At 37.3% G+C, this 11,151-nt stretch overlaps 1 non-coding gene across 1 annotated transcript; it reads right to left on the minus strand.

Moving 5' to 3' along the window:
- Positions 1-806: 806 nt before the first annotated feature.
- On the minus strand, positions 807-912 carry LOC121206364 (small nucleolar RNA R71). Its single transcript, XR_005901434.1, has one exon. It is a non-coding gene; the product is annotated as a small nucleolar RNA R71 (small nucleolar RNA).
- Between the last annotated feature and the right edge of the window lie 10,239 nt (positions 913-11,151).

Below are 11,151 nucleotides of genomic sequence, written 5' to 3' on the forward strand. Positions count from 1 at the left end.
TCCCTACATCGCGATAATAGTTAGTTTTAAGAACGATTAATTATAAATATTTAAAACCTATCACGAAAGCACGTGATCAAGTTTTTGGCGCCGTTGCCGGGGAACTAAAATATTAGGAACACTTAATTTTTATTACTTTAGCCATTTATTTTTCTTGCAATCTAATTTTATTTTTAATTTTATTCTAATTTGCTAATTTTCTTTTTCTTTATTCTGGCAGGTTTTTTATAGTTTATGACTAGAAGAAACCCATCAGGACCACTACTTTTTGACAAAGAAATCGATCGCACAGTTCGCAAAAACCAAAGAGAAATAAGGCAAAGCCTAAGATACACAGAGAACAAGCAAGAAGACGATACTCAACCCCCAACCGAAGAGATGGCTGAAGACCAAGACAAACAGCTACCTCCTGCAATTGCGGCTAATCAAAATCCTGCTCCAAGCACTATGTATGATTATGCTAAACCTTCTTTAACAGGAACTGAATCGAGCATAGTTAAACCTGCTGTAGCTGCAAATACTTTTGAACTAAAACCTAACACTATTCAAATGATACAGCAATTTGTTCAGTTTGATGGTTGCAGGATGAGGATCCTAATGCTCATTTAGCCAACTTCTTAGAACTATGCAATACATTTAAAATTAATGGTGTTTCTGATGATGCCATTCGTCTTCAGTTATTCCCTTTCTCATTGAAGAACAAAGCTAAACAGTGGTTTAACTCGTTACCACGAGGATCAATTACTACTTGGGAACAAATGACCGAAAAATTTCTATTAAAATATTTTTCGCATGCTAAAACGGCTAAATTACGTAATGATATCTCTTTTTTGTGTAGATGGATTGAGAAACATTCTACGATGCATGGGAGAGATACAAGGACCTTTTGAGAAGGTGCCCTCACCATGGGTTACCGCTTTGGCTTCAGGTTCAAACATTCCATAATACCCTGAACCCTTCGACTCAGCAAATGGTTGACACAGCTGCTAGCAGAACCATCAATAATAAACCACCTGAAGATGCTTATGAGTTCATAGAGGAGATGTCATTGAATAACTATCAGTGGCAAGTCATGAGGACAAAGCCAACGAAAACAGCCGGTGTTTATAACATTGATTCGGTCACCATGCTCTTTAATCAGGTAGGACTTTTGAATAAGAAAATTGATGGTTTTCTTAGTTCTTCATAGGTTTACCCAGTAATGCAGTGCGAAGCAAATGGAGGTGGAACAAGCAATTCGGAATACCAACCTTATGGCCACAACATCGATAACGAGCAATTAAATTACATGGGTAATAATCCTCGACCTCAAAACAATCCATATAGTAACACTTACAATGCAGGTTGGAGGAACCACCCCAATTTCTCGTGGGGCAGTCAAGGAAATCAAAGACCACAACCACCTCCAGGCTACCAACAACCACCTTACCAATAGGAAAAGAAACCGAACCTTGAAGAGATGCTCACAATGTTTATCGCGGTCTCAGATTCTCGTTTTCAAAACATCGAGACAGCACTTAAAAATAAAAAAGTGTCAATCCAAGGGCTCGAAACTCAGATAGGCCAACTTTCCAAACTAATCTTCGGACGGCCATAAGGGACCTTGCCAAGTAATACTGAACCTAACCCAAGGGAACAGCTCAATACGATTAATGTTCAAGATGAAGAAGGATTTGTTGAGCTTGAGCCAGAACCGAGGCAAGAAACTGTGGTAAGCAAAGGTCAAGGTGAGGTAGATCACAATAAAAACAAATCGGTGAATGTCGAATATAAACCTCGTGTGCTGTACCCCAACGCGACAAGGAAAGACCGCTCAGATGAACAATTTGGTAAATTCATTAATCTCTTAAAGAAATTACATATTAACTTACCGTTTATTGAAGCTCTATCACAGATGCCAAACGCAATGAAATTTTTAAAGGAGCTTTTAGCAAATAAGCGGAAGATGGACGAGGCATTGCATGTGGAACTAAACGCAATTTGCTCAGCTATTCTCCAGAATAAACTACCCAACAAACTTAAGGATCCAGGGAGTTTTACAATTCCTTGCTTAATTGGTAGTTTAGATGTTAATAATGCATTAGCTGATTTGGGGGCTAGTATTAACGTCATGCCTTACAAAATGTTCAAACAATTAGTCTCGGGAAACCCAAACAGACTAGGATGAGCATTCAATTAGCAAATAAAACTATAAGATTTCCTAGGGGTATTATTGAAGATGTGCTAGTTAAAATTGATAAATTTATATTTCCCGTTGACTTCATTGTTCTAGACATAGAGGAGGATAGCAACACTCCTTTAATTCTAGGAAGGCCCTTTTTAGCAACTCACTTCATATGGGAGATGAAACAATCACTCTTCAAGCTCGCAATTTTGACAACACATCGGAAATTGAAGGTGATCATTTAACCCATTCTACTAAAACTGACAATACGATACAACCTACTTTGCGGGAAATGAGTTTGAAGGAAGCACATGAGTCATTCTCAAGCATTAGTAGAGGAGCTAGATGAATGCTACAAATCGAGGAGCTAGATGAATGGCGGACGCATAAACCGAGAACACCCGACAAACTAAATCTACGACAAAACAACTCAATCCCTTTCCAAATCAACTTAAGGTTGGAGATAGAGTCTTATTCATCTAATGAAGAAATCCATCTTACGGTACTCAGCATTTTCCCATCCGGTACAATCGAGGTGAGTCATCCCAAGTTTAGCACTTTTAAGGTAAACAACACCTATTTAAAACCTTATTTTTATGAGATTAATAGCAGGAATGAGGAGTATAAACTCCTCAAACCACCATGATCATTCAACGGAGAGGTAAGTCGAGCTTAGACTATAAATAAGCACTTCTCGAGAGGCAAATCGAACACTAACTGTATTAACTTCTTTAAAATTTTGTCTTCAACATCTAACTTACTAACGAAGCGCTTGAATACAGGTTTTCCACAAGGACACGGCTAAGAGCACGGGCGTGCTTAGGGTCGTGTGAAAACAGGACAACAATTTTTCCCAAACATAGGCTACGATAAAACACCACGGCGGTGCGACATGATCGTGGTCAAACCTGCCTAAACAACACAGGGGTGAGACACGCCCGTGTGGAAGAACCATGGGTAAACCTGTTAAAACAACACGGGCGTTTGACATGCCCGTGTCTAGCACCCGTGTTCAAACCTGTTAGATTGACACGGGCGTGGGTCTAAATACACAGGCGTGGGAGAAGCGAACAACGTCAGACACGGCTGTGCGACACGGCTGTGTACACCCACACGCCCAAGGAACACGGGCGTGTATTAAATGTCAGACACGCCCAAATTCAAAATTCGCGAATCACACGAGCTAAAATTGGGGAACACGGGCGTGTTACCTGGCCGTGTGCCCCAAAATCTATAAATACCTTGCACTATTCACTGTCTTCCCCACTCAAAAACCCTAACCCTAGCCGCTGCAATTCCACACGGCCTCCTTGTCACGCCTGTGTGCCGCCTCCAACTCTATTTTTGACGCCCATTCTCCTCTTTCTAGCGTTTGTTCACTCTTTTCTCGTTTATTCTTACTAATTTCTAGGGCTATTTACCATAATAATATGAAATTTTTCATGTTCCTTTCTTATTTTTATCATACAAATGTTATATCTAGAATAGTTATTATCTTTCTCATGTTAAAATTCTAACTCATTATATGATTTCTCTACTTTATTTGATTAGTTAGAAGTAAATATTCATGATTAGAACAATATATATACTCATGCCTTTAGTGTTAACATTTTTCATTCGTCACACATATTGCATTCCATGAAATTCGTTGCCATTTTTATGCCATACAATTGATTTCTTTGATTAACTTGTTAGTCTTTGTAGTTGCTGAAATTATGATTGTTATTTACAAATTATCTTCATTTTATGTTGATCATTCCTCAAAATGAATTAATGGTTTTTTATCACAAGTACCATGTCGTCTTCATGAGGAAAGAAAATCACCGTACCTACTTCGAAAAAGAGGAAGGGAGCATCATCTTTCACGAGTCCAACCACGAAAATTCGTCACCCTCTCTTGCAGTTCCCCCGAAAGCCCCAAGAAGAGCTTTCCCAAATACTTCGGGCCCGACCTTTAATTGCGGGCCGCTGCATCAACTGGGCTGCCGTAGAACAAGTTCAGTTGGCTGATGCGATTCGGGCCCTCCTAACCACCGACCCTTGGGAGCTGTTCTTTGGGATCATCGAACCAACATACCTCGAGCTCATGATGGAACTATGCTCAACGTTCCATCTTCAGACAGTAATGACAAATTACGATGATCCCGGCATGGTCTAGTTTCACCTAGGCAGGTTAGTCTGCCAGCTAAGCGTCCAGAGTTTGATGCTGCACTGGGCTTATATACGGAAGAGTTCAAGGAGGAGAATGAACTACATGCTCTCACTCGCCACATACATTCCTCTCCGTCGAAGTGCTGGCACACTTTGGCCCCTAATGCAGCCTCCTACAATCTTAGCCGCTCCAAGGCATCAGTTCTCCCACCATCCCTGAGGTACCTACACGCCATTTTGGCTCACACGATTATAAGGAGGCGAGATAGCACTGGCATCGTCAACACTCACGACGCCTATTTCTTATAGTGTATGTTGCACGGGCACGTCATTGACCTTGCCTATTTCATCGCCCTCGCGATTCAGCACCAGACAGAGCAGTATAGGAAGGGGGTCATCTCCATTGGCCCCTATGTTACTCAGTTGGCTCGACACTTCGGGCTCCTCAGCACCGCGGCCCAAGAATTATCCCTTACCCTCATCGGGCAAATGTCTCCACAAGGCATCTCGAGCATGCTTAGCATGAGGATGATCGAGAGGCATTGAGGAACCTACCCTCCCCAATATCGTCTCGCCCAATCTACCGAGGAGGAGGCCTACGAGGACATTCCTGATGATGTCCCTCCACAGTACGAAGACCCACCGACTCAGCCACCACCACCCTCTCATCCAGTTCATGTGACGGCTTCATATGCTGACATCTATGAGCGCCTCACTAGATTCGAGCAGCAGTGTTTTCAACAATTTGACAACATTGATGCTACTCCACAGCAGATTTTTCGGTACCTCCACATCTCATCGCCAGACCTACCTCGCGAACCATCCAGCAATGAAGATGTTTAAAAATATTTATTTATTATTTTATGTTTTTAATTTTTATTAAAACTACTTTTTATTTTTATTAGATTTTAGAATTTTATTTTAATTATCAATTTCAGTTATTTCTTTATAGTAATTATTCTTCCTAATATCCCCTAAAATGTTCCTAATTTTATCACAGTTATATAGAGCTCTTAAGCTCATCATCGCATAGGAACTAACAACTCCACCGGGAAATTCTTTACGACTGCCATGTACTGATCGACCACGACCATAGCTACCACTAGATATAATATTCTTTTGGCATAGGACTTATGGACTAATGAACCTCTACGACCGCCAGAGTATCCTCCTCCACTCTCGAACCAATTACTCTCCAAAACTCCAGTTCGAGGAATTCATTATACAGGAAGGTTCACTTCTCTCCCTATCTTATTTTTATACTCTAATATCTATCTTTGTGCATTGAGGCCAATGTATATCTTAAGTGTGGGGGGGATATTTATTTCATTATCAGAAAAATCCTTGAACGACTACCTTGTTCTATTGAAAAGCTCTCATATCATATTTAGGATAAATTTTGATTGATTTATGATTTTTTTTATATATCTTGAATTAAAACATAGGAATTTATGCTTTGATTGTTTAAACCTCAAGACATTAGAGAATCAAGCATGATAAGTTGATTTTTAGGAATTTAAAATCTTAGGTTGTTTCCCCAAAGTTTAGGTATTACTTTGAGTTGGAATTCACAAGTTTTAAACATCAAAAAGCAATAATTTTTGTGAGATTTTTTAGCCTTTTGAGCATCTATTAATTCTTTCATGCTCACTTTTATTATTGCTTTGAGTGCGTCAGTATTGAACTGTTATTCTAGAACTTGCTTGATTATGCATGTCGAGACCACACCATTTGATTTGATATGTCAGAATGATTAAGGCACTTAGGATTAACCCACTCATGCCATGAAAAACCTACCTCCATGATTAACCCCTAGTAAACTCCCTTGAGCCTAGCAAGCCATTTCTTATATTACCCTTAATATTAACCCTTAACCCATTATTGTTGAAATCCCCTAAATTAATCCCTATTTTTGTCGAGATTTGAGTTGAATAAATTGCTTAGCTATGTCTTGTTCTTAATAGTTAGTCTATGTTATTTAACTTGTTCGTGGAAAAAAAACTATGTATACACATTAGTAATTCCATATTCTGAGAAGAAGCTCTGTTGTACGCAAGTGATGATTAACTCTTTCTTTAGTTAGGCAATTTTTCAATTCAATCTCGATTCTAACCCTTTCTTTCAGCTTGTGACCAGACCCCCTAACCAAGCCTCATTACAACCCTCTAAAGAACTTTTGATTGATGTATCATCTTAAATTATAATGGTGGAGATTTGATTTTCATGCAAGCCTATGGTAATGACTTTTCATTATTGACTATTGAGTGCTTCATTTATTGTCCTTAAGCACCTCGAGTGATTTGAGTGAATCTTTAGTGAGGATGTGAAACTCTGTGATATTCTGAATCAAAGGTAATTACTTAGATGAGGGAGACACCTATGTTTGCATGATTAAATACTCAACTTGGAATGTTTGAAACTTTTATGTTCTTTTAGTTGAATTCTCAATGTATGATTACCTATGGATTATTTGAGATATTATCGATAGAAATTATAAGTTGAGAAGAATTTATTTTGATTATGAGTTGAGAATTTTGCTTGAGGACAAGCAAATGCTTAAGTGTAAGGGTATTTGATAAACTGTAATTTATACATATTTTTACCCCATGTTTAACGCATTTTATGGATGATTTCCTATTAGAATTGGTGAATTCGATGCTCCTAATGCTTTAATTTCATGTTTTATACTTAGAAGACCATAGGAGAGATAAAGGAACGAGAAACGGGCCAAAATAGGAGAAAATGGGCCAAAGTATGAAATCAACACGGCCTGGACCTCCTCACATGGGCAAACCACACGGCCATGTCAATTTGGCAGGATCGAGCACGGCCTAAAGTAATCGCACACGGGCGTGTCCTTGTCGAGCCCAAGTTGAGTCCAACTCGAAAAAGGCTAATTTTGAGGGCTCTTAGGCATTCCAAAGCCTATAAATACAACCTAGAGGAGGAAGAACAGGGAGGCACAGAATAGGGAGTAAGGAATTACTCCAAGGAAGCCGATTGATCCATCTCAGAAGCCGGATTCACCATCAAGACTGAAGATCTCTCCTCAATTTCCTCTTCAGGAGTTTTGGGTTTTCTTTATGTTTTGTATTCTTTATTATTCTGAGATGTTTTCTTATTTAGTTATGAACTAAAACTCCTAAATACCTAAGGGGAATGAAACCTAAGACGAATCTTGTTATTATTTTCTGAATTGTATGATAAATATTTAACTTGTTCTTAATTATGTGTTCTTAATTTTTGTTTTGATATCCCAGGATACTGATTCAAGGTAAGCTCTTATTCAGAGGAGGAATAGAACCTATCTAAGAGTACATTTGTTATAATTAAGCAGAGTTGATCGCGCGCTTAGACATAGGATGACAAGATTTTACCGGATTAGGGTGAAACCTAATAAGGGGATCCATAGATCGAGTTAATGCAACCCTAGGGTCTTAATTAGAGAATGGTCTCAATTATTCAATCTAGGGATTAGACATTATTAATCTTGAATAGGGATAATAACATAACTTAGGGATCTCTACGGAACAAGTTAAATGAATAAATCGTCCAATTTGGAGCCAGGATAACAAGTACAGTCTAGGTGGATTTTTCCTTAGGTATTGTCTTAATTCAATCGATTTTCCCAAAAGCAATTCCCCAATTCCATTCTCTGTGAATTCTTAGTTTAAATAATTAGTTAGTTAAAACAAAAACCTATTTATTCTTAGGCTAGATAATAAAAAGGCAGTCATTACTAGTACTTTTAGTTCCCTTGGGTTTGACAATTCGGTCTTGCTAAAACTATACTACTGTTCGATAGGTACACTTTCCTACATCGCGATAATAGTTAGTTTCAAGAACAATTAATTATAAATATTTAAAACCTATCACGAAATCACGCGATCACCCGTGTGATCAATTCTAAGCATTCTGTTTCTAAATTTTAAGGATGTAGGGGACACATGGCCAAACTACACGCCCATGTGCTAGGCCGTGTGTCACACACAGTCAAGACACATGCTCGTGTGTCTACCCGTGTGGACAAAATAATGCCATTTTCCAAGCCTTATTTCTCACCCTTTTTACCTTGCACCTACATGAACATTTCAACATATTTTCAAACCAATTTGGTACATATAAACCAAGCCAAATACAAGTATTATGTATGGTATATTAGCACATATATATTCAAATGTTTAACTTACCACAATTGCATTTATGTTTGTTTGCAAGTTTTACCAATTATTAACTCAATTTCATTCATCTTTTGGTTTATATGTCTTCTACCATTTAACCATTTCAACACATCTCAACATAATATGGTCTTTTATGATTACAACAAAATACGTTTACACCAACCATTCCAATGGCTAGATACAACCAAAATATTTCATCATTTATTCTAATTTAGCTTATACATGCCATTATACTAAATAAGTTTGCTATTTGTACCAAAATGGGTTGAAGGATACTGTGTTGATGCTCCAACTGATTTTCAACCCTAGCGAGCTTCCGAGCAATATAAAATAGAGGAAAATTAAATAGAGTAAGCATTCAATGCTTAGTAAGTTCGTATAACAAAAATTTAACTTACCAATCATGCTCGTATAAATAAATATATATAACATGCATCCCAAAACATTTTAGCCAAATGCCTAAGCACAAGTTCTCATCAAACAAGTTAGTGTTATAATTCTCATGAATATCAAGAAAACAGAGATGAGCTAATCATATAAAAATTTCCAAGTATTTCAGGGTATTTGAGATATGACTCATTTTTAGTTCATATTTTCTTTCATCAGGAGTTTAATCCGTTGAATCATTGAAATATCTATGGATACCCATGTAGTATATTCAAGGTATATGTAACCCCCCTTACCCGTATCCAAGGCCGGGCTAAGGTACGAGGCGTTACCAGACAAACATACAAACATTAAACTAAAATACGAGCCATAAAATTTTATTCATATTTCAAAGCGTTCATTCTCTTACACATAGTCCCTTATTTGAGTCTACGGAGCCCAAAACATACTTTAGAAAGGGTTTGGGACTAAACCGAGAACTTACGAAAATCTTGGAAATTTCATGCTTTAAGGCTCCACACGCCCGTGTCCCAAAGTCGTGTTCCATACACGGCTGAGACACATGGTCGTGTCTCTGCCTGTGTGGAATATACCTAGGCTATTTTCCAAGCTTTGGTCAACCTTGATCTCTTACACACTTATACAAAATCAAAAGCATATAACATGGTATTCATTTAATGATTAAACATCCTCAATTAAACCACAAACATAGCATTTGTATGTCATCATACATGTGTCTCTCATACTCATTTTACCTTGTTTATTATAGTACCACTTATACATTTATACCAAGATTATCATCTTACCAAATATCTTCAGCTTAATCATCAAGCATTCATATTTAAAGCTAGATCATAGCTTTATAAAATACCACGATTCAGATGCGCAGAATAACATGTTTGCCTGAAACATTTCAATTCAATTCCATACCCAACAAGCATTACATTGAGACTAGTCATATATATATATATGATACATAACATTCTCTTTTTGTTTTCTTATAAACACATATCATTTATTTCATTATATCAATATTTCATATACCATAGTTTCCATGTATTCCACATATATTTATTTTCCTCCTCCTCCTCTCCATTCCACATCCTTAATGTATATAGCATTCTTGTAAGTACGATTTCACAATTTACTAATCAATGTTCACATCAAACTGTCCACACGAGTCATAGTCACTTAATTATTTATAATTCGAGCTACAGAGCTCCAAATTAAGATCCGTAAATTTCCCCTAAAACTAGACTCACATATATTTCCACCATAAAATTTTCATAATTTTTGGTTTAGCCAATTAGTATAGTTTATTCATTAAAATTTCCCCTGTTTCACTTTCTGACAGTTCTAACCTCTCTTCACTAAAAAATAATTATCTCACAGTACAGAACTCAAATAGTGTTCTTGTTGATTTATTGTGAAAATATACTCATTATGTATTTTAAAAATATAATTTTGAGCCTCTAATTATTTTTCTCCAAATTTTTGTGATTTTCCAAAGTCAGAACAGGGGATCACGTAATCATTCTGAATCAGTCTCACGAAAACATAAATATCTCAAAATATAGAACTCCTTTGCTTTCTATGTTTATTTTATATGAAAATAGACTCATTAAGCTTTAATTTTATATATCATTCAGTCTCTGATTCAATTTATACTATTTTTGGTGATTTTTCAAAATCACGTCACTGCTACTGTCCAAAACAGTTTTATTGCTAATTCACTCTTTCACACTTTCTTTGTATTAATCTCATTTTAACATACATATCACAAATCATTTTCACCACATTTCATACATCACAAGTATAGGCCCATGATCACAAGGTCACCATAAAATCATTCTCATGTATAACTTACTTGTTTATAACCTTACCACATCCTGGTCACTTAATGAACACATCATTCACATAACCAAGTTCCTGCACATATTCATCACAAAACTCACAAAGCAATACATAGAGAGTCTCCCGTTGAACACTTCGGATCAATCCTCGATACTTGGTGAGCTCCACCCATCATATAGTTCGGCTCTCTTGTACACATGGTGAACACTTAGTACCACCCATGTGACCTAGCCAGTTTATCTCGTAGCTCTCTTGTCTACATGGTGTCCTTCACTTGGAACCACGCATGCGACCTAGCTACATATATCCCGTAGCTCTCTTGTCTACATGGTGTACACATAGTATCACCCATGCGACCCAGCTACATCATAATGTCATGTAGCTCTCTTGTACACATGATGTGCACTCAGCACT

The sequence above is a fragment of the Gossypium hirsutum genome, chromosome A01 (assembly GCF_007990345.1).
Source record: "Gossypium hirsutum isolate 1008001.06 chromosome A01, Gossypium_hirsutum_v2.1, whole genome shotgun sequence".
Taxonomy (NCBI): domain Eukaryota; kingdom Viridiplantae; phylum Streptophyta; class Magnoliopsida; order Malvales; family Malvaceae; genus Gossypium; species Gossypium hirsutum.